The sequence below is a fragment of the Podarcis liolepis genome (assembly GCF_965112155.1).
Source record: "Podarcis liolepis genome assembly, chromosome: 5".
Classification (NCBI taxonomy): Eukaryota; Metazoa; Chordata; class Lepidosauria; order Squamata; family Lacertidae; genus Podarcis; species Podarcis liolepis.
The window spans coordinates 87,270,777-87,294,822 of record NC_139556.1 but is presented as its reverse complement, the minus strand read 5'-3'; the positions used below and the strand labels follow the sequence as shown (position 1 = coordinate 87,294,822).

At 40.4% G+C, this 24,046-nt stretch overlaps 1 protein-coding gene and 1 long non-coding RNA gene across 20 annotated transcripts in view; one reads left to right on the top strand and one right to left on the bottom strand.

The window, feature by feature from the left end:
* Positions 1-24,046, top strand: part of MECOM (MDS1 and EVI1 complex locus) — a 464,332-nt gene that overhangs the window by 173,168 nt on the left and 267,118 nt on the right. The window lies entirely within an intron of this gene.
* On the bottom strand, positions 10,893-22,448 carry LOC310707494. 2 transcript variants are annotated; one of them, XR_014526510.1, is made up of 4 exons: positions 22,230-22,448; positions 20,963-21,073; positions 19,781-19,940; positions 10,893-11,005 (listed from the first exon to the last, which is right to left on the bottom strand). It is a non-coding gene; the product is annotated as an uncharacterized lncRNA (long non-coding RNA). The 2 variants fall into 2 exon arrangements; XR_014526511.1 differs by having other exon boundaries at positions 21,012-21,073.

Genomic DNA, 24,046 nt, shown 5'->3' with positions numbered 1-24,046 from the left:
ACAAAACTGCTCAGGGGCTTGATCCTGCAAACAGCAGGAATGGGAACAGTCCATCTGCTTCAAACTTGCAGATTATTTACTGTACTCCAAAGTCTGAACCAGAAAAGGGATGAGTACATTTTGGCTGAATGCCACAATCATGCTACTGGAGAACTATCAGTGCTCTAAAAAATTATGTGCATCTTCTTCACCCATTGACAGCCAATTTCACCTCCAGTTGGCTCTCGCCCCACTGGATTGGAAACCTCTGGTCCTCAAAGCTGAAGTGGTTTGGGCACCTGGGCATTTTGTCTCTTGAATTTTAAAACTCTTTCTGTAATGAGAAGCACATGAATCAAGTAAGAAAGAGGCATGTTTCAGAGAATGTACATATTAAAACCCTGGAGGGCATCAGATTGGGGGAAGTCTATGCATCCTATTAAAGGGATGGGCACACATAGAGTGCATTCCGTAAATTTATGGCATAAAGATTTTGTAATGAAACATCTTCTGTCCTTTATTAAGCTTATTAGGCCAATCTGGCCTAAACAATTACTATTAGTATCAAATTGTAGGATTTAAATAATGCCAGAGTACAATGAAGGCCCAGAAGCAAACTGTGGCTCATTTAGAATGGGAGTGAAAATGTTAGCCAGATTCCAAAGCTTTCATCCACTCTTTTGTACCACTTTCCCTATTCTAGCATCTGTCTCCATCTGACTCAGGGGAGAGGGGTGGTGTAAGGGAGGAAACTTAAAAAGTGATGTGGCCTCCAGCTCACTGGATCACAATCTAGACATTTGTCAGATTAAGCAATGTGAATGTGCCAGCATAAGAAAATTAACTTGTGTGGACTGTGCCATATAAAAATGGCAGCATGGATTGGCCCTGGTAGGTCTCTACGTAGATGAAAATAAACACTTCCTCCCAGGAACATAATGTTCCTTCTTCCTTAGTACCCTTGCTGTCATTTTCCCTTGTGCTGAAGATGTAGGCTTGCTGTTATCTAAAGAGAAAAGGGGGGAAACTGCTTCCCTCCCTCCCTATTGGGATGTTAATTTCAAGGCTGAGTGATTTCAAGACACCAGGCCTTGCTGGAGGTATCACTCAAGGCTTGCATGCCGGCAGCAGGGGGCCATTTGTCTCACCTGTAGGCTACACGGCCTCAGGAAGGCAGGGAGAACTTTCTGAAGGCTTTGGAATCTGCACCTGCTTTCCACTCCGTGTTTATCTTTTAATCCTCAACCTGGTTTTCTTATGAGTGTTTAAAAAAGAAAGAAAATAAACTGTAGATTTCCGGCCAAACCCCATGAAAAGGATCAGGCTTAAGTGGTTAAGTGCGTTTAGGCAAGTGTTTTGAACATGACTCAGAGCTTAAAAATAATGTTTGCATTGGCTTGGGGCGGATAAATATACAATGCAGATACAAACCAGACACACTGTCTAAAGAGCAAAGTGCTATTTTGAGTAGAAGGATTTCATCCCCTTGTGATTTGTCCAGAGGATGATGCTTCTAACAGGAGTTTCAGAATATTTGGGGGTGGGTGGCTTTGAAAAAAAAGGTCTTATTTGCCTTCCTTTGTGGCCCTCAAATGCAGCCTCAAGGTTTTCCTGGTCTGCTCTTCTGCCTGCATTTCTACAATTTCTGGTACTACCATGTAGCAACCTCAGGAACCTTCCTGTTTATAACAGCTCCACAGCTGGAAAGAATGAGGCAGGTATGACTTCTGCAACAACAGTCTTCCTGGGTCCCACTGCCACCACCCTAGGTTTGCAAATCAGTCAAGCAAATAAAATTCAAAAAGCTTTTCTTTTTTGTTGCAGTTGGAATAAATGATGTTGTTCTATTAAAACCTTTTTCACCTGCTTGATTTCAGATTCTGAGGGCAGACTTTTTGGGGTCTGGACTAAGTACATACAAAGAAAAATCCTACACAGTGCAAGAGAAACTGCATCCTGCATGTCAACTTCTGTGATCATGATCAGACATTGGTTACCTTAACTGGACTTTCCCTGCCTTGACTTAACTTTCCTTCAACAAATAGTAATGGTTAAGTCTGGCCAAGGTAGGCGGGAGTCACAGCAAGCCAAGTTAGGTTAAGGCAGGGCAAGTCCAGTTAAGGTAACTGATGCCTGATCAAAAGCTCTTACATATAGAAAGCAGACCAAAACAGGACCATGGAGAGCTCTAATGAAGCTCTGCTGGTTGAAGCTCTTGCCTGCTAAGGTAGCTACAGGAAGATGTTGTCTCAGCATGGAGCTAAAGCCAACTGAAGCCTTATGTAGACTGACAAAACCTGTTGTGTGGATGGCTCTGCCTCCCTGGAAGAGATATCTGGTTGTTAGAGGGCCCTCAACTGGCTTTTGTGAGACTGGGAAGATGGAGGCACTGAATAGGATTCATCCTGTGAATATGGTGACAGGGCTGTGAATAATACAGTGATGGTTTCCCTGTGAGGAAGCAGCCTGAGGCTTGTCTTCATCAGAGTCCTCTGTTGTGCATTGCAAACTCCTGGGCCTCACTTAAACCAGAGCATGTGCACATAACTGGGCACAGGGCATAATGGACATATGATTGCTTTATGTATTCATTTATTCTTCTAATTATTTAGGAGCCATACAGTTCCAAAGGATCTCTCCTCCAGGCACAGAGCATATGATATAGCTTCAGCAAGGATTACTGAAGCTGTGTTATATGCCTTCAGACCATGCCCTGTACACAAGTCAGCTATGCCATCGCCATAGAGCAGAATACACTGAGCAAATAGCATAGTAAAATCAGCACTGAGTTGGGAGTTAAATGTATGATGAACCAATGGCACAGCTGCTTCACAACTAGCAGATTGCTGCATAGGTTCACTCAGCCCATACTCTATGCATGCAAAGTTTGTGTAAAAAAATAGTTGTTGATTTTCTACTGAAATCAAAATTGGCTTATGGTGCAAATATATTGCCTCAAAAATTTGTTGAACTGTAGCCACAGGACACAATCCATCAATGATGACTCCTGTGTAAGTCTCTTTGAAAGGAATGCAAAAAACAGAGGAGTTCTTTAGCTTGCACTGTTACCATTCGTTTTAATGGAACTTGCACAAGTATTCAGATCCCAGTGGACTATGCCCACAGTTGGCTTTAATGTTTACCAGTAATGATCTTCTTACCTGTAATTCCTCAAAAACTTGGAAGGGAACTTGAGTAAGGAAAGGAAGATTGAAGAATACTTGAGGCCTAGGGAAAAAATAATCTCTAGGCATTTGAAAACAAAAATAGTCCTAAGCAACAAAAAAGTGTATTAGATTGATTGATTATTGTATTCTAATCCATATTAGAGCTTTAAGTCTTTAGGTGTGGCTCTTTAGTTCTAACATCTCATAAATTATGGCTATAATGAAGCAGTCATTTATCCTGAGCTGATGATAAATGGCTTGCCCTAGGAGAAACTAAAGAATAGGAAAGTAGATCATTTTCATATTTGGTGAAAACAATATTAAGTACCCGGGCCTCTGTGATTGCCCTAATAAATGAATAATCTGAGGTGAGGGGCTTGGCAGTCAGTGTAAAAAATAACCTGAGCTTTCTCTGTCATTTGTCAGGCTTTGCTATGACAGCATGCATTATGGGTAAATGAGCAATCAGCAAGAACTATGTTATGGCTGGGATGTTTTGGAAGAATTTATCATATGCATTGCTTGGTACCTTTAAGACCTTAAGGCTTAATAGCTATAGTGCATGACGGCAAGTGAACACAGTTCCTATTTACCATCACACGCTTCATTTCCACCGGATCCCCTTTATTTCTGAACTTAGTGTGTGGGTTTGGTATTTTTATTATTATTAGCAGTATGACCTTCAATTAGCATTGTTTCTCAGGTGATACTTTCCATAAAACATTTTTTCTTGTAGCATTATATTAAAATATCCGTTAATTATAGTGCCACTAGGAAACTTGATAGAAGTCGATTGTGAAGGTGGTAGCAGGTTATATCAGTGTGTACAGAATGTCCAACTTTTATAAGACAATTGCACATAGGACATCCAGATAGAAAATGCAGACCTTATGTTCCATGCTTGCCAGCGGCTAAAGCATCAGAGTTGGACTACATAGACCTGAGTTCAAATCCCTACTCTTCCAGAACCATGAAGTTTGCAGGATAACTTTGGGCAAGTCACCACCTGTCAATTTAAGCTACCTCATGGGATTCTTGAAAGAACTAGTCTTGAAAGAGATACCTCTCTACTCCCCAGCACTCTTATTGAATTATTCCAAGAATTATCTGGAGGATGCCATCGCGAGCTAGAATTGCCTCTTGGGGAAAACCTCATTCTCAGTCAGTCTTATAAAATGGGCCTAAAGTCCTCTTCATTTTGAGCATGGGCAGCTGAGACAGGAAAGTGGTGGCAGAACTAGAAAAATTATGGTAGAACAGGACAAGATAACTTCAGAGCAAATGCTGAAGTTTCCACCTTCTCAGCTAGGCAGTGTCAGGATTTATCAATAACAGTGTTAGAATGTGGAAACTGAGAATAATAACATCAGATCCCAAGCACTGCCCGTTCTAGGATGCTCAAGCCAAAGTCTACCTTTGTCCCAGGACATCAAGCACATTTAGTGGCTATGAAATGTGCACATTTCTGAGCCCCATTTCAACATAAAAAGCAGTTACAAATGAATAAATAAAAAATAGTCAGATAAGATTACACCACCTCATCTGACACCATTGACTTTCTTTATTTGTATATACGTATGTTTGTGTATGTGAGTAGATAGATATAAATTCAGGGTAGATTAGCGATTAACTGAAGCATATATCTATAACTGTTTGGCAATATATTTGACTTCACCATTTTTACCAGTGATTTTAGTCAAAATGAGAGTAGTGTTTGCCAATGAAGGCAACACCCATGTGGTCCTCAAACTCTCATGCTGGATGTTGCAGTTCTTCTTCCTTTTCCACCTTCTCCTCTTCTTCTGGAATAAATAATTTTGGTGGGTGGCTGATTCTTATTTGTACTCAGGCCCTAGCAAGTGTAAAGGAAAATTCAGTGCATGTTCCTTTAAAAAGCAGGGGCTGGATCTTTTTTCTCTTCCAAGTATCTGGAAGGGGCAGATGCTGAATATTACACATCCAAACTCATTTCCCATTTGACAAAAGGCTTGTGTAACTGTTTTGTGTTTGGGACTCCATACTGGGGTACAAAATGTAAATTGAGAATTGGCCCTAAAAACTTGGTGTCAAGCCATGTTTATACTTATTTGCTGGTTGTTTTAGTCTTAAGCTGGGTTTGGGGTTCTTTTCCAGTTGTTTTGGGTTCTTTCTAAGCATCAACAATAATGAATAGACAGAGTCATATTAATTGCCAAAACACTTCATATCATAGACTTGGAAAGCCAAAATTTCACCTGACCTTGCAATTGGGATAATTTGTTGCTTGTCCTAGCAATATATGAAAGAATGTTCTAGAAAGGAAAGGAGACAAAAAAAGTTGGAAAACACTGAGGCTATTTGGCAGCCATATTTGAATTGTTTTGCTTAATAAAGTCTGGCTCATTTTTTACTGACTTGCTGCTCTTGGCCAGTAATTCTCCGTTCCTTTTCCTATTCTCTTTTGTGTTTCCATCCTTTTATGCATCCTTTTATGCTTTATTGTTGATCAGGTACAGGGGCTCTTCTTTTGTCCACATTCAGCAAGGAGACTTGAAAGGCAAGGCTACCCAGGTCATTGTGATGATCCCTTCAAAGAGATATAGAAATTGAAATGTCTTATAAACCTTAATACAGAATTAATAATATGAACATTTTAAGGTACATACACTTGCACAAACCTCAGCAAAAATTGATATTTGCACTTGTTTAAATTTTAAACTTTTGCTTTTGAAAATTGACTTTTCAGTGCTCTTTTTAAAAATAATAAAAATACCCCCAAAATCTTGTTGATGACTTATAAAGCAATAATATTAGTTAACTTGCTAACTTCAGGAGTTGGATCCTGTTTTTCTTAAATTCATCATTCATAACTGGGATAGTGGGAAATGTTCCAATAATGACCATAATTTTATACTCACTTGGAAGTAAGTCTCATTGAACTTAATGAGACTTATCCTGAGTGTAGGACTGTACTGTAAAAATATGAAATTTTGCATGCACACATACACTAATTAAATTGGTAGAATTTGATCGAAATTTGCCCCTCCAAAGCAGTTTATTCTCTAAAGTATGTAAAAATATTGCAAAACTCTAGAGCTGCTACTTTACTTATGAGGAAATCCTGCTGAGCCAAGTGAAATTTACATCTGAATAAAATGCATAAGGTTCTGTACAGCAGCAACCTTAAACGCACTTTCCCAAGACTAAGTCCTATTGAAACCAATGAGACTTCTCTAGTAGTGAACAATGTTAAAATCAAGCCGAAACACCCTTCTTCTGCACACCGTGTGCAGTGTTTAAAATGAATTAGGATAGTTTCTTATATTATGCAGTTTAATAGGTCGGTTGGCAATGTTTGAGGACAAATAGCAGCAATAATCTCCCTGTACATTCTCTTCAAATGTATTGGCATGTTTGGCAAATGCATGCCTTGTTGTTTTATTTTAATAATAATTTTTTAAGCACAGTATGGCAAAGAATAACCAGATTTGGAAATAGATTCTGATTAAGAAAATTAGGCTGTGAGCACAGCATTCATGCCACTTATAAAGTGTTTATATTGATCATAAACAAATTAATTGAAAGGACTGGTGGGGGTGAGGAGGGTTGATTATACAAACAATTCCCTATATAATCCAGAGGCAAAATTCCTCGCCTTGACGGGACTCTCCCTCTGACAGTTCTCCTAAGGTAGGTTATTTTGGAGAAAACATATGTTTCCATTTTCTCTCCCTCTGCTTCCTTTTTAGTCCCCAGGCTCCAGAAGGGTCACAGCAACATTAAGGCTTTTGTCAGTGTGATTAATAGCTCTTTAGATCATCTTTAATTCACTCACTAATGACTGAGGGTCTTTCTGCTCTCCAAGTAATCGGGTGATGTATGAGCCGATAGTACACCTTGTGGCAGAGGTGAAAATCATTCAGGCAATGCAAATATTGTCACGGGGACAAATGTTTTCCCTGTTAATAAAAATTAATGAATTTTACCCAGAAGCTAGTTACAAAAGCAATGGTGAAAGAGATCCAAGCCCAAGACCGGGAGGTGCAGGGGATGAGGTGGAGGCAGTACACCAAGACCTCATTTCTTGGAGCCATTTGTTTTGTCTTTTGAGATATGTAAGGATAGGTATTCTTAGTATATCTGCATCTGCATAATAGATGAGACACTGGCAGGTTAATTAAATTATACAAATAAATTGCATTGTGACCAAATCTGTCTTTCAGTTGCAAAGGCCTGCTTGCTTGTTTGCTCAGTTCAACACCATTATTTTGTCTTGCCATGGGGGGGAGACACCCTCCCCCACTCAACAGCTTTCTCATTACAAAGATTTCAGGCAGAAATTCTGGGATTTGGTGGCTGGCGAAATCCTGAAATGCTGTTCGTCAAGGCGTTATCCCTGCAAAAATTATGTAATGATGTCCACATTTAAAGCCATCTTACCACATCCCGTAACTGTGAATCCCATAAGATACGGTAATTTTGTATTGTGTCCTGAATCTTCTGCATAACTCCAAGTTCTAGAATTCTGAGAGAGAGTAAAATAGTTCTTGATAATCATTATTTCTAGGTACATTGGAGTAGGCTCAGAAAAGGGAAACTAAGGTGTAGGGTGGTATGTTTAGCCCAAATAGGTAAATATGAGGGGTGGGGTGGGCTTGATATTGCTCTTCAAATATTTAAAGGGCTGTCTCATAGGAGAGGCCAAATCTCTGCTGCCCCAGAGGGCAGGACTAGATCTAATGGGCTTCAGTTACAGAAAGATAGATTTTGCCTGGACATTAGGCAAAACCTCTGGAAGATATGACCACTGAGACAATGGAACCAATTACCTGGTAGCTGCCCCTCCCTTGAGGTCTTGAAGCAGAGGCTGAACTACCATCTTTTCAGGATGCTGCAGCGCTGGATTTCTTGCACTGAACAGAGGACTGAACTAGATGACCTACAAGGACCCTTCCAACTGTACAATTAGATGACTATCTGCACACTGTGCATAATTTTATAATCCTCTGTCTATTCTGCTCCTCAGCCATTTTTTAGTTCTTCTTCCAAACTAAAAGTCATCACATACTTAGAAGTCCCCCACCTTGTTAAATCTTAAGCAGAAGTGTGTATGTACACCGTGGTATACTTAACTGAGTTTTCAACAATTTTGTTTGTCCTAATGTTTTGCTATTAGTGCACGCACTTCCCAAATTCATTGCCGGAGCATGCACACATGCTCTCTCTGATATGCCCATCATCACCCCCTCCTTGCGGCTATCCAGTAAGTTTGAAAAAAGGTGCGGGTATTGTTTACTGATTCAATATACACCATGGCTAAGCCTGCTGTTCTTTTTGGTTCATTTTGATAGTCCCTGATTCTTTCTTCTGATGACAAAAGCCATTGTCTCAGTGGAATATACATTTCTGAAACACTTCCCAGATCCAACCCTATCATTTACATCTCTCCATAAAAAAGGCAAACTTTTAAAAGACATAATTTTACCTCTCTCTGCAGCGCTTATCTACAAACGAACATACGACTGAGGGGTGGGGGTAAGGCTCCACTTGTTACTATTATTTCTGGTAGACACCCAAGGAGAGTAGCTAATTTGTTCCTCATTAATGCCAAGGACAATTTTTTAAGGGGCTGAATTATGCATTTATTTCCATTCAGCCACTATGGTGAGCTTCTTTTCTCCCCATCTTTCTCACACACAGTTCCCAAACCTTTACTGCATGTTTTATGTGATAGCATAGGGTGAATTAATGTGTCTTTTAAAAAGAGAGAAAGACAGAAGCAGAGACAGAGAGAGATGAATTGGTGATGAATCTTAAATAAGTACAGAAAATTACATGAACACACACTCCGCTGTAAAAGATGGCACCTGCCTTTGGTTGGACTCTCCCTTTGAGGCGAGTCCATGGTATCTCCTTAACAATTAAGCTCAGAATCCTTGACTAAGACCACTTGAACTTTGGAGGCATCCGAAATGTAGATGTTGATGCAACTCTTTGAACTACTTTTCCTTTAGACTTGGCTCAGCTAAAATAGCTATTCTGGACTGCCTTGTGCTTTCTCCAATATCATAATATAGGTATGGTTGCCCATAGTTGACGAATCAAAGGAGTGTGCTCTTCCCTGAGTTAAAAGTCCTCAAGGTCCAGTTTGTCAGTGTATATGTACAGAGTCATTTATCTACCTATTCCAGTGCTACAGTCTTTACCGGACCTTTGCTATTTGCAGCATAGGGTTCTTTTTTATGGATTAAAATTAAAGACACACTTCACTCAAAGCAAGTTTTTTCACCCCCTTGACTACCTGAGCACCTGCAGGCAATCGATCCTAGTGCAACATTTTGAGGGATGCTTGAGGAATTCAGTATCTTGGACTAATGTGTGGATTGGAATGTAGCTCTCTACAGGACTTTGCAGTTCTCTGACACAGTTTTTGGTAGTTTAAACAAATCATAAGACACATTTAAATATTATTTTGGGAGGAAATACATATTTAAATATGTATGTTAACAGAAACATTTTTTTAAAAGCACAGATTAATGCAGAAACAGAGCAGAATGGAATTATGTGTAAAAACTTGTAATCGAGAGAAGTATAGAATCATTGAATTGTAGAGTTGGGAGAGACCTTGAAGGTCATATAATCTAACCCGCTGTAATGTAGGAATCTCAACACATGGTCCCCTATCCAATTTGAAACCATACCGGATCCTGCTTAGCTTTGCAAATGTGCTACCAGTTTTACTGTTGCACCTCTGCAACCCTATCTTCTGGGAGGATGCCACTGTTGGGAATCGATGCTGCATGGAGTCTCTGTACTCAAAGGAGATAGTGTGATTGATGCATCCAAGATAAAGTAGGACTCATGGCTACCCCACTTCAGCCCTGCTTGTGGCACTCATGTGTGCATACAGCTTATGAATCTGGTCATCTAGCAGTACTGCCCAAGGTCTTGGGCTACAGTCTTTCCCAGCTTCCCTCCTGATGTCCTTTAAGCTGGAGATGCCAGGGATAGAAACAGATAAATTCTGCGTGCAGAATGTGCCTTCTACCACTGAGCTATTTGTCCTTCTGCATCGGACTAGTATTTTGATTTAAATCCAAATTGCTGAATGCAAACCTATTGCAAAAACAAAGACAAGTTTATATTGCCATGTTCTGTGTCCATGGACTGTTCCACCATGCATCATCATGAAGTGACCCTGCTTCATGAAGTGCCATCAGGGGAAATAGATAAAGGCAGGGATTATTGTCTGGATGGTGCCAGAGTAGTGGGATGTGGGCATTTAGGGGCTGCAACAGGCAGAATGTTTTAGGAACCACATAGGAAGTTGCCTTATCTGGAGTCAGACCATTGACACATTTAGCTCAGTATTGTCAACATTGACTGGCAGTGGCTCTCCTTGGTTTTCCCTGCGCTGTCTGGAGACACCAAGGCAGATACTCCACCAGTGAACTATGGTCCTTTGCTTTGGGGCAGCCCCGCTCATGACTGAATAGCAGGGTGAAGTGTTGGAGGATTACATGGGCCTCTCCAATCCACTCAATACTCACCTAAGAGTGTGGGCTTCTAAGGAGTGGGAAGGTCTCATACAATTGGCTTAGTCCATGTGTTCTACGCTTCTCCAGTATTCAGATGGAAGCCACTATGAAACAGTTCCTGTGCCTCTTTTGTAATGTATGAATTGGCATTATGCTTAAAGAGCCACTGAGTTCTAATGTTTGGCCTTCCTTTGAACCTTTTGTATTAAAGCAAGAAATGAAAGCCAAGTTAAAATTAAACTATTGTTTTACTTCTAACATTTTTAGTAGCGGGATTGGTTATCTAACGATTGGTTCTCGATGGCTGGTATAAATTGTGCTGTTTGGTCTCTGTACTTGTGGCTGAAAAAAAGCAAAGGCAAAAGGAAATCAATTTGAAGTAGCAAGTAACAAATGACCAGTCTTAGGCAAGTATACAAGTTGGGGGGGGGAAATAGAGTCGTGGAGGACATACATTACTAGCAAATGCAATGCTGACTCTTTTTCCTTTTCTAAATGCAGCAAAACCACTTACATGTTTGTGGGTGTGCACACGTGCTCAAGTGTAGACACACTGGAATATGTTAAGATATTGTAAATCCATATGTATTTACATTTTATAAACTCCTTTGCATACATTTTAAAGCCCTTCACATGTAAATGGCGTGCCATGATGGCGACAGGTTCAGCATCCATCTTACATGCATTCATTTCCGTGTCTGAAATGAGCCTATTGTTTTCTGTTAGAACATCTGAAAAATGCTCATAAATGTAAGTGGCTTCTTGTTGTCATCCACTTACTCAATGCTTCAATTCCTTGGTTCAAATGTGGTTTCTGTTCTAGACTCTCCCGCACTGCTGACCATATTTGTTTCCTCCCCACCACATTATGACATCTTAAGAAAGTGAGGACTAGGCAAATTGTGACCCTAGCATGTGTTGGTGTCATCATGATATCTTAGTGGTTTACACCACCTGTAAGTGATCTGTTTTTCCAAGCGTTGTAGAAGAGGGATTTATTATAGTTTGAAGAGAATGTGAGAGAATAGCATAAGGCTTCTCCTTATATTTAGCTGAACCCAAACCCATATACTTTTCATGTCCCTTGTACTTTTTCAACCCACTCCTTTATACAAGGGAGTCATTGTGTAGGGCAGGAGACTGTGAAAATGGCAGTGAGGTGGTTTTCTTTATGATTTACTCCCAGGAGACCACATTTACCATATTATATTGAGTTGCCATTTTGTTCTGGAAATAAAAAAGAAATGGCAAATGTTCATTTGCACATATTCATTCCTTTAAACATATGTAAATTTCTCGTTTATTAGCTTGGAGGAAAACAGCAATCTATTCGCCGATCAATCAAACAAAGACTAGCAAGGAGGCAAGAAGAACAGAAAGCACATTTAAAACTTTCCCAAAGAAGGATGGAAAATAGCTGGAATTAGTTAAAAATCAAATGACTCAGAGAGTAACAGCTTGTGTTTGAGGAAAAGAGGCCCAACAGAAAATGCCTCTTTAGAGCCCACTGGATATTTGCAGGTATAAGGGGAACGTACTGAGTCATGGTTCATTTACAGTGTCTGTTTCCTCTCTCCGGGAATGGTTTCTAACAGATTCAAGGAGACTCCAACCTTGTAGCTGGAATAAAGGCAGCACTGTGAGTGAAAGATTTGTTCTGTTTAAAGAGAAAAGTTGTCAGCCATGTTTCACATATTGTGCCTCTATTGAAGGACAACTTCCTTCTTCCAAACTGTGCCAGAGATGGAGTCCTGTACAATAGGTATTGGCAACGCGTGAAGCCAAAAGGTCATGATAGCTGCTTTTAGTATAACTGGCAACTGGCCTGTCAGGAAAACCATGGCAAGTACCCCATTAGAAAGCACAGCCAGGATCCAAAGAAAGGACATGCACATACTTGTAGCTTTCCCTTCTGTTTTTGCAGCAGAAGCTATCACTGCCAAAGAGAGAGCCCAATTTACAGACTGAATTGTCAGTACTATTAGGATCAGAAAGGAGCTACTTGTGGCCATGGTGCCTTAGTCCAGACCTGAAATGTATGTTTTCCAGTCCAGGTAATCAGAGCAATGATTCCAAGAGTGGTTTAACAATAAATCCCCTTTCCCAAGGAACTCTGGGAATTGTAGCTCTAGGAGGGGAATAGGGGTGTTTTAACCACTCTCAGAACCCTTAACAAATTACAGCCATGACTGTTCACAGTCATGGTAAGAATATGGGCTTGATTTCTACATAGTTACCCATCTAGGCCCTAACCAGACTCAGGCCAGTTTTTCTTCAGTAAAATGGAAGCCTCACGTGCCTCTGGACCATAGCTTGGGTTTTAAAATGTAAGTTGTCTGAGCCACATGCTTCTTCCTGATTTACGCCCTTCCTCTTTACAGAAATCATGTTAAAATCTAAGATCCAAAATGGCACTCAGCTGCCCAGACCAGTTCAGCTTTGAGAACCACAGCTGTCAGATCCAGTTGGGCCAGATCTGGTTAGAGATTAAACTGGCTGTCAGTGGGGAATGAAGATGCATGTGACTTTTTTTAGAGCACCGATGGTAGTATTTTAAATGTAAGGAGTTAGTGTGGCCTCTGATACGCTGGGCAGCTTCTTCTACTTAGTGTACACAATACTGAGCTTCACTCTGGTACGACTCTGGCCTGATAGGTGGTTCTCTTCCCTGTGCCTGTGTCCCTTGTTCGAATCTTAGCCTAGTTTTTCCGGTTACCAGGGTTCTGTCCCCACCACAACAGAAAAATAGGTCCATTAAATTTATTAGTTTTATTGACTCTGTTTTCCTTGAGCCTAAGTAGAAAACCACGGTATGTATGAGAAGAGAAGGAGGGGAAATGACACAACACTCATTCCCCATAAAGACAGGAGATGATTATATTTTTAATCAGCATTAAAAATTTGTTTCTAATAAGAGGAAGGCTATCATGGTTTGGGGTGCTCTGGATGTCGTGGTAAACAGTGCCCATATTGCAGGATGGTTTCCCAGATAACAGAATGGAAGCTGCAGCTGTGGTTCAATGGCTTATCAGACCCATCAATCACATCATCAAAAATGGTTATATGCTAGAATTAGAGACATAGATCTGTCTTCGGCACTGACAGGTTCCTATTATTGCTTCCTAAGAGGAAGTTGTCCTGGATATGATTTCTGCTGCAGTAGCCAATGTAGAAGTAATAATAGACTCCATTTTCATTGAGAAAACGAAACTTCCAAAAGAATAATAATAATTAAAAATATATAGTTTCCCTCCTGACACATGGAATTTGAGCTAGTTTCCCTTAGTAGCTGCGGAGTCTATAATTCTTGCTACTTGATTCAATATGTACTTATTTTATTCAAATTTGGCACATGCATATATTTTGCTTTTGCTAGTTGAGGGAGGGATTAATTAATTGATCAGAATGTTTATACTTTTCCTATTAACCAAAGTTCCGAATGAGGCTTATAATATATTTAAAATAATATTATTAAATAGACAGTAGTTACTAAGGCAGGGCAAAGATGTGTAGGTTTCTTCCCTGGTTTTCCAGTGCTCCAGCAATACTCTGCACCTGAATCTCCAAGACTGGAATGGGCTGCTGGCTGTCTCTATCCCATTCCTTTGTTGCCAAAAATTTTATCAAACGAACTTCTGATTTATGCACACTTTCAAGTCCAACAAGATAGTCTTGAAGCACATGAGGCTACCACCTGGCTGAAGCTGGGTCTGGTCAAAAGCTGGATGCAGTTCCTCCTGAGAATTTTATGTATGCTGTGTATCATATGATGAAAATTTTCATATGATGAAAATTGCCCATTTGAAATTAAAAGAATGAGGAAGGAAGTCCAGTGTCACCATACGGCACGCTTGGGCACTCTCAGGTAGAACCCAAAGATGTCCTCCCACCCCCAGTGACCATTACAATTTTCAACACCATTACAATTTCCCATGAAATACTATATCTGGGCAATTGTGATAACTTGAAGTGGCACCTCCCACCCCTAATCAGAGCACTGTGACCATTAGGTTATCCCACCAGGGCCATCAATATAGGAACCCACTAGAGGGAGCTGGCCCTCTAAGATTAATTCAACTACACATTAAGTTCCCTTTTCTATGTTTGAAGCAGAAATAATACGGAGTGCAGCATTTAAGTAAAAATAAACACACATTTTCTGCCTGACGGAAGCTTTGATAGTAGTTGGGCAGCATGTTTACTTGCAATGAGATCTTACTGTGTTCAGTGGAGTTTATACTCCAAGGAAAAGTGTACACTGAATTTCTAATTTAGGTATTTCAGTAATATACTAGAGTTTTTTGTTTGTTTTTAAAGTACAAATTAGGTGCCAGTACTCATATTTTGATAAAAATGTCATGGGTGCGAGCACACAATGGCTATCATAGGTAGCAAAAAAAGGAGAATGGGTACAGTCACAAAACAAGCCCTGAAAATAGTTGAAAGTTCTTTCCCCTCCAACATAATCCCCTTGCCAACATAAAAATATATTTTTGTTAATAGCAGTGTAAAAATGAAATATTTTTAGCCATTTGAGAGGGGAAATGAAGTAGTGGCACACCTCCCTCAGTCATCTGAAATGTTTAAGATTTAGGAAACAAGAAAAAAAATGAAGATATCATCTCAAAATTCAAAGTGTGTTTTTTGTCTTTTGTGATCAAGACCTATGGGTGGTAGTGGAGTAGGGAGGATAATCTGAAAGGATTTAGAGTAGGGTTTTTTTTTATAAAAATAAAAAGTATCAGTGAAATCTCAGTTTCCCTATTATTTGGGAACTTTTTCCCACTTCTGAAGATATTTCTGTTTTAAATGAATCAGTGATGGTTTTTTTTTTTTTTTGTATTTTTAACTTGCTTTGGCTCTTTTTATTGTACTTTGTTTCGAGACAATTGTGTGAAAGGCACTTAAGGAATTGAGGATGAGGATCATTTTAATTATTGCTTTCTGCCCCCCTTATTATGTTTATTCAGAAGAATTTTTCATTATTTCGCTTTGCAGTTCAGATTCTGTATGTCTAGAGAACAAAATACTAAGCATTTGAGCAGTCACAAGCTCAGTAGAGGGACAGATTCTCAGCTAGGTCAAAGCAACAGAAAAATCAGCAATATCTTTCTCTTTGATTGATTTTTGTGTAGATGTGTCACAGTCATAGGTTGTGCTTTTAGTCGTGTCACTTGAAGCTAATATCTAGATTCTCAACTGTATGGGTGTCCAGAGATAGGTTTTTGCACCATCCATTTGCTACCCTGGATTACCACTTACCTAATGGTGGCACGTTGTTTTTGTTTAGTCATTTAGTCGTGTCCAACTCTTCGTGACCCCATGAACCAGAGCACGCCAGGCACTCCTGTCTTCCACTGCCTCCCACAGTTTGGTCAGACTCATGTTTGTAGCTTCGAGAACACTGTCCAACCACCTCGTCCTCTGCGTCCCCTTCTTCTTGTGCCCTCAATCTTTCCCAACATCAGGGTCTTTTCCAGGGAGTCTTCTCTTCTCATGAGGTGGCCAAAGTATTGGAGCCTCAGCTTCAGGATCTGTCCTTCCAGTGAGCACTCAGGGCTGATTTCCTTCAGAATGGATAGGTTTGATCTTCTTGCAGTCCATGGGACTTCTCAAGAGTCTCCTCCAGCACCATAATTCAAAAGCATCAATTCTTTGGCGATCAGCCTTCTTTATGGTCCAGCTCTCACTTCTATACATCACTTCTGGGAAACCATGGCTTTAACTATACGGACCTTTGTTGGTAAGGTGGTGTCTCTGCTTTTTAAGATGCAATGGTGGCACAGGCCTGTGGAATTGGGAATAGGGTTGCCAACTTTAAAAAACTGGGTTCTGCTCCTGTGCTTTTAACAGTAGGCGACAAATATTATCAATGTACTGTGAATTTTCAATAGAAGATTTCTGCAAACAATAATGCTTTTAAAGGGCACAGGACAACCTCAGGAAGCTTGAAATCAAATGCTTGTGCAGCCATAAAGTTCTGTATTGGCCTTGAAGAAGTCACTAAGGTTACTAATGTGTGTGCTAGTAAGGGAAGGTTTTCTGTTCAATCGTGCCTTGGCTTAACTTTGTTGGGGAGGTTCAGCGTATGTTCAGGAAAGTGACTGAAATAAATGTGCAGTGGATATATTGGTCTTCATGTGGTTGTTGTTAAGACACACATAGTTCTGTGAGAGTGTGCACAAAAATTCATGTACAGTCGTACCTTGGTTCTCAAACAGAATGTGTTCCAGGAGTCTGTTCGACTCCCGGAACTGTTTGAAAACCAAGGCACGGTTTCCTATTGGCTGCAGGAGCGTCCTGCAGCCAATCAGAAGCCACGCCAGGCTAAAATCATTCAAAAATTAGAACACTCACTTCCGGGTTTCGATTGTTCGGGAACTAAGGCATTTGAGATCCAAGGTACAACTGTAACCTGTACTATAGGTAAAGGAAAAGGACCCCTGGATGGTTAAGTCCAGTCAAAGGCGACTATGGGGTGTGGCCCTCATCTCGCTTTTCAGGCCGAGGGAGCTGATGTTTGTCCACAGACAGCTTTCCAGGTCATCTGGCCAGCATGACTAAACTGCTTCTGGCGCAATGGGACACCGTAACTACAGTGGTAACTAGAGAGTTGGACTTGGATTGGGAGGGCCTGTGATCAAATCTCCTGCTCTGCACATCCAGAAGAATGAGGTGATAAAGTGGACTGTACCTATTGCAAGCCACCACCCCCTTTGCATTTTGTAATCTTTCCCCACATTAAAAACAAAATATCTCCAGCTCATAAAAAGTTGTAATTTCCAAGAAAAGACTTCTCTGGCCCAGCCTCTTCCCTGCTCTGCTAGTTTCTACTGGCAGGGTGTTTGAGTGTGTATGTGTATGTGTTTAAAATTCTAAAGTAATCTCTACCTACTGAAAAAATAAAGTCTATTCTACTTTCTCTTGATTCATTTCTGTGGTTATAACCGCAGACCCCAACTCTCTCTGTTGTAGAAAACCAATCAGGGCCCTCCAAGGACCAGCCTCTGCGTTCTGAGGAGGATGGAGAGGCCTGACTGAGAGAGAGAACTATTGCAGGATGTGTCTTTTGACCCTTCAGGTTCCTTCCTGAAGCAACTGGGTTCAAATGTCCTGACAGAATCTGTGAGCTGGGACCTTGATGGCTTGAGAATCGTCTTTTCCCACTTTGAACCAGGGACTGTAAAGGACAATAAGAAGACCCCCATGCAACTGAACATCAGAATACTTGAAGGTGGGAAGAGTGAAAAGCACATGCACCTTAGCCACTCTCAGGCTTGCAGCATAATGATGTCTGTGGGAACATAGTGAGGTGGCTGGAACATTGGACTTAAGTCCAGAGGGACCTGGGTTCATATTTCCCACACAGGCCCAAGTTGACTCAATCTCTCAGCTTAAGTTACCTCACAGGGTTGTTGTGAGGACAAAAGCAGAGTAGGAGTGAGGTGGGACACAATGTACAGTGCCCTGAGCTCATTTGAGGATGAGTCAGGATGAAAATGGAAAAAGTAAATGGTAACAACTCTGCGGATGTAAAGATGTGTATACCTTTAAACATTCATGTACACATTTCTGGGTCTTGTGGCCCAGTTAATACTCTAAGACACAGGTACACGCTTTATGTGTTTACATCTTATGTGTTTCCCACAGAGAAGTATGCAGAGCAGCCCTCACCCATTTCATGATAAAGTGGTGTCCCTGAACTCTTATTTGGTGGTTTCTTTTAACAGCACTGTTACGGTTCCTGAGCCCTGGTCACTTTATTTTAGTTTGTTCCCCTTTTTTATGGGTGTAGGGAGACAAACCCCTTTGCTGACAAAGGGGTTACTGTGCACATGGGTGTAGGACACAGTTGCCAACACTTTTGGACCAGTGAGAACACTTTGAATTTTGAGAAAATACTGTGGGCCCAAGTCACAAAATGGCTGCCATGGGAAGTCAGCTGGTCCTGATTGTGGCGCTCACACAATATTGATCCTCCTCCTCCTCCTCTCACTTCCTCTTTTTTATAATTTTAAAATTAATTTTCACATTTAAACATTATCATCATATAAACCATAACAAACAAATACAATTAAAAGAAAAAAGAAAAAGAAAATAAAACATTTTCACACCATATTCAATCCATATTTTGGGATAACTCAGATCCTTTAACTTCCCTCCATTTCCTCCCCTGGTTCTTTTATAATATATTATATTATACATGTCTGTAATTTCTTTATCCTTAATTATTTCCAATTTTAAACATTTTCCTTAATATTTTTTAATATAGCAGGTTAAAAACTCACTCACGGACACACGCTTCACATGTCCCTCTCTGCCCAAGTGCACCACTCCCTCTCAGGCTATACATACACAGACCCACATTCCTAGCTTCTGCCTTCCCACGACACATGCTCAACATATATCTCTGCCTCTGTTTATGGCCAACTGCATCTCTCTTAATCACACACACACACACACACACACACACACACACACACACACACACGGCATGCCTTAGCAACCCATCCTCCCCCCCCCCCCATTCAGAAAATCCCACTTGCAGGCAAAAAAAATAAAATAAAATCATGAGGGCCCCCAAACCAGAGACCATGGGCACCATAGTGACCATGATCACCAATGAAGACCATGTTGGTGATCTCTGTTGGGGCATCTTTTTCTTTTTTCCCATATAGGCATTATGGAAAACATGTGAAGATCAAAGCAAGGTAAAGCAAGGTACTGCGCCTTTCAGCTTCAATTCGCTTTCTTTACAATGGGAAATCCTAGATTGTTGAGGCCTCTAGCGCCATGAGCTAGAAAGCTTCCTTGCATATCCAACTGTTAGGATGCATGCTGGAGAACTGTATTTATATTTCCCCAAACAGCAGCTTCCCCCCAGTTTCTAATTGCCATTAAATAAGACTGAATGTTCAATGAAAAATCTGGACAAGACCTTGTTGGCTCTCCTACTAACCTGCCTGTGGGTTAAATGTTTCCGTGTCTATCCCTGGCATGTCATTGGTGTAATAAATATTAACACACACACAAAACAGTATTTCTGCTTCAGCCTAATCATACACAATCATGATTTTCATGTAAACAGTTTTGTCCTGACAAGTGAAGAGTGCATACCTCCCTGATTTGCTGCATTTGTGTATTGAAATCCTCCGGCCATGGATGTTAAAAAGTAAACATGTCTATCAGAATTTTTTTAAAGGAATCAAATGATGGTCAAAGTCTGAAGACCTCTGGAAATGCCTTGTTAGAGTTTTCCTAGCTTTATTGTGGAATCCTAGAAATATTTTTTTAAAAAATCAAGGAAAATGCTTAAAATATACAGTGGTACCTCTGGTTACGTACTTAATTCATTCAGGAGGTCTGTTCTTAACCTGAAACTGTTCTTAACCTGAAGCACCACTTTAGCTTCTCATCCTGAAGCAAAGTTCTTAACCCGAGGTACTATTTCTGGGTTAGCAGAGTCTGTAACCTGAAGCGTATGTAACCTGAAGCGTATGTAACCCAAGTTACCACTGTACATAATTCAATATTTAGACTGATTTTTTTTCAAACCTATGCATAGTGGGCTTGGATGAGATGTGCCATGTGAGTTAGTAGCGGGTTGCTCATACACTCCTTCCGGTAGTAGACCTGCTCCATAGCTACTACCGGGAGGCATAGAGAAGGGGTAGCAGGAAAGCTAAGTAGTTGGGGGAAGGCCAAATAAGACAAAATAGAGGGCGTAAGTAAGGGGTGCAGAGTTAGTGGTATAATGAGGATGTAGTATTCAGTGGCGTAGCGTGGGTTGTCAGCACCCGGGGCAAGGCAAGTAATTTGTGCCCCCTAACCCGTGGATTTGCGCCCCTAACCCGTGGATTTGCGCCCCCTAACCCTAACCCCCAGATGTTGCGCCCGGTGCGGCCGGCCCCCCCTGCACCCCCCACACTACGCCACTGGTAGTATTGAGGGTGCGGATACTGCAATGGCTTGAAGCAATGGCAGAAGAGAACTGGAGTACATTAAAATGCAGACACAGAGGTTTCTGTGGAGCAAAAATAGTTGGTACTGTAAAGTGCTGTGTGCATGATGGCTTTTCCCTGTGCAAAGATTTTGATGTGTGGCTGTAAGGTTAGGATCTTTTGCTACCCCAGTTTATATAAATAATATTTGTTGTTCCAGTTACTGATTCCAGTGACTCCTAAAACAGGAGCATTTGGAAGCTGACACATCTGTGGATGTTTTAAATCATAAGGGCATCTACTCTATTCTGTTTTTTCAAGTGTTGGCGTATGAAGTTCTTTGTCATTCCAGACCCACCTGTCTGGGAACACAGAAATCGAAAACAGGAGTAACTCTCGAATTTCACCTTCATTTAATCCATCACAGAAAGCGTGCCTTTCTTTTCTCTTTTCTTCTTCTTCTTTTTTGCTGTATAAAGAAAAAAAATGCAAGGACATTTAAACAAAGTGACACAGATCATCAGCAGATCAACTGAAAATGACAGCTCAATCAAACAAATGTATGTTGAGAATTTCCACAGGGCGGCTTTAGCTGCAGCCAAACCAAATTTGTTTAGTATACATCAGTTAGCTGCTTAGAAACATTCAGCAGAGATGCTAGCCAGATGATGACTCTTCTAGACAAACATCTATTTAACTGAGTATCCCCATCCATGACCGTGTTAGTGTTTGGATGTATGTGATGGGCTTTCTTCAAAATATGACTTCATTTCAACAGCAGCCAGGTACCAGTTTAGGCATATTGTGTTCATACAAAAATTAAAGGTATGCTTTCAAATACTAGAACCTAACAGGGAGAATTTCTCAACAAAACCAACTATCACTTTCCCTATCAACTGCAACTACTATCCCTTCTATTTATGTGATGATTAATTGTTGCTCAAATCAACACAAGTTGTTTCTTTCAAAGGATTTCAGCATGGTGAACTAATGCAGCTGATGGAGCTTCAGACATGACATGCTTCATCTTGAAATATATTCAAGAAGTGAGTTGAATCAAAGCATAGTAGGTTGTGATATGTAGGTACAAGTTTGAAGTTTGCAAGACTGTTGGATCATTGGATAATATATGATGGAGGAATTAAAAGCAACCCGGCCAGAAAGGAGCAGATTTGTCTACATAAAGATGAAATGGAAATTCCATTGGTGGGACACATCTGCTCAAGCGGCTCGGATCAGGGGGAGAGGCTGTAATAAGGACTGTGAAAGATCTAGGAGAATGTGTGTCCCTCCCCCCCCGCCCCACATTGCAGGCTGGTTGCTATGATGTTGCTGGTGCTCCCCACCCATTTGACAGTCAGGGATCACTTGCAAGCCTCCCCAATTCTGAACTGTCAAATGCTTCATGCAGCCTGGAAAATCTTGCTTAGCCATGGTTGCTAGGGCTGATAGGACTTGCATTTCATAAGCATCTGGAGGGTCAAAGGTTAAGTAATAATTTAGTGCCAATAATATAAAAAATATAAGATCCAGCTCAGAGATCTGTCTAGGAAAATACTGCATTTATAACTAAAGTTTCCACTTAGCTGAACTCAGTGGTTTAATAATTAAGTGCACAATATTACCCTAGATTTTCTGGGATGACCAAGTTAAGACATTCCCAGCCACCATATGTGCCCAGCTCTAGCTCAGCAGGGTCATCTTTTCACATGTTAGTTTATTTCTTCATTTGGTGTATTTCCTAACATAGACCAGTTTCTTTCTTTGCAGCAGAATATATTGGATTGCAACAAAATTCAGTTACTCTGTAGGTTCTTCCATTACCAGTTCTTTGAGGCCTAGTCAAGACAGAAATAGATTCGCTAACTATGACAACAAGGAGAAGCCCAAAACCAAAGAAGACACAAAATCCTTCTTCATTCTCTTGTGACAAAGGCAGTGCCCCCTAGAGGCAGAAATGTATCTTGCTCTTGTGTTAGAGAGGCAATTTTTTGATATCCTTTGGTGGGGAGTGAATACACAGTGTCTTCAACTTTTATTCATATTCTGAAACCAAACCAAACCAAACAAAACAAAACATGTCTTTGGAAAAAAAGCACACATACAGTAATTTTCTGGTGTTTTTTTTCTGGGCCTTTGCATCTCGGAGGCAGGTGAAATATGTTTGGCTTTTTTTTCCTCCCTCTTCACATCCCCCCTGTTGCTCATCAATGGGCACAGCTGTCACTTGTGGCAAGGAAGAGGATGAAGTGAGGAGGATGAAAGAGTAAGAAAACCAGCCCAATATATTCTCTCCTCCCTCTTTGCTCATGTGGAAGACCAATTCCACAAGAACGGAATTTCCCACTTTGTATTTTGAAATTATTTCCACAAGCATGGTTTTAGACATATGATCACCTTATTGGACAAAAGCTGGACAAAGATGGGGAAGAAAAGAAATAAATAAAACAAATTTAACTATGATAAATATACTTAAGATACCATAGTAAGTCATGGCATATATCTCTGTATACTATACAGCCTCTTAAGATTCATGACTTTCCCAATCAGCTAAGTATGTTCTATTTATTATTGTTATGACCTTGGAGAAATTTGATGATGGTTGGCGGCTGACAAGTAGCCAGTGGGGGAAGTAAGGCTTGGAATTTCCCACGCAAAATAAATGGTGGAAAATATTCTTGCCAGGGTTTGATTTTTCTTTTCAAGTTGATGGCATTGTAGGGTGAATTATTTGATACTTTTTCTGATTACTGGATTGGTTTCTCATGTTTTTATTAGCATTTCAAGGGCTTACTGTGATGTTGCATCTTGGCATCCACATATAATTAAGGGTCTATTAGTGTAATAACATAATTAAAGACTTTCTGGTTGGATGGTTCTACAAGAGCCTCTGTCTCCAACAAAGCTATACAGAGCAAACCCACAAATGATTAAACCATCACTAGAATGGGGCGAGGGGAGAGTAGTACCCATTTAGATGTAAAATCTGAACACCAGCCTGCTATGAAATACATACTACATAATTGGGATTTGTTGCTGACTTCACTAATTATTATTATTATTATTAGTACCCATTTAGATGTAAAATCTGAACACCAGCCTGCTATGAAATACATACTACATAATTGGGATTTGTTGCTGACTTCACTAATCACTCAGTCTGCACATTATGAATGCCAGGGATGCGCAAAACCTCCCCAGATATTTTTGCCTCTCATCATGTGTTTGAAACTTTATTTCACAATGGCAAAAGTATCATTTTTCTGAAGGTAGGATTTTAAAAATGGTTTTCTGAAGAAAATCAAGGCTGTTCATATAGACCAGTGGTTCTCAAACTTTTTTCTCTGGGCCACACTTTCAGAATAAACATTTGTTCATGCCACACCATTTTTAAAAAACTGATATTGGGAAACAAAAAGAAACAACTCTTAGCAGTGCTTGA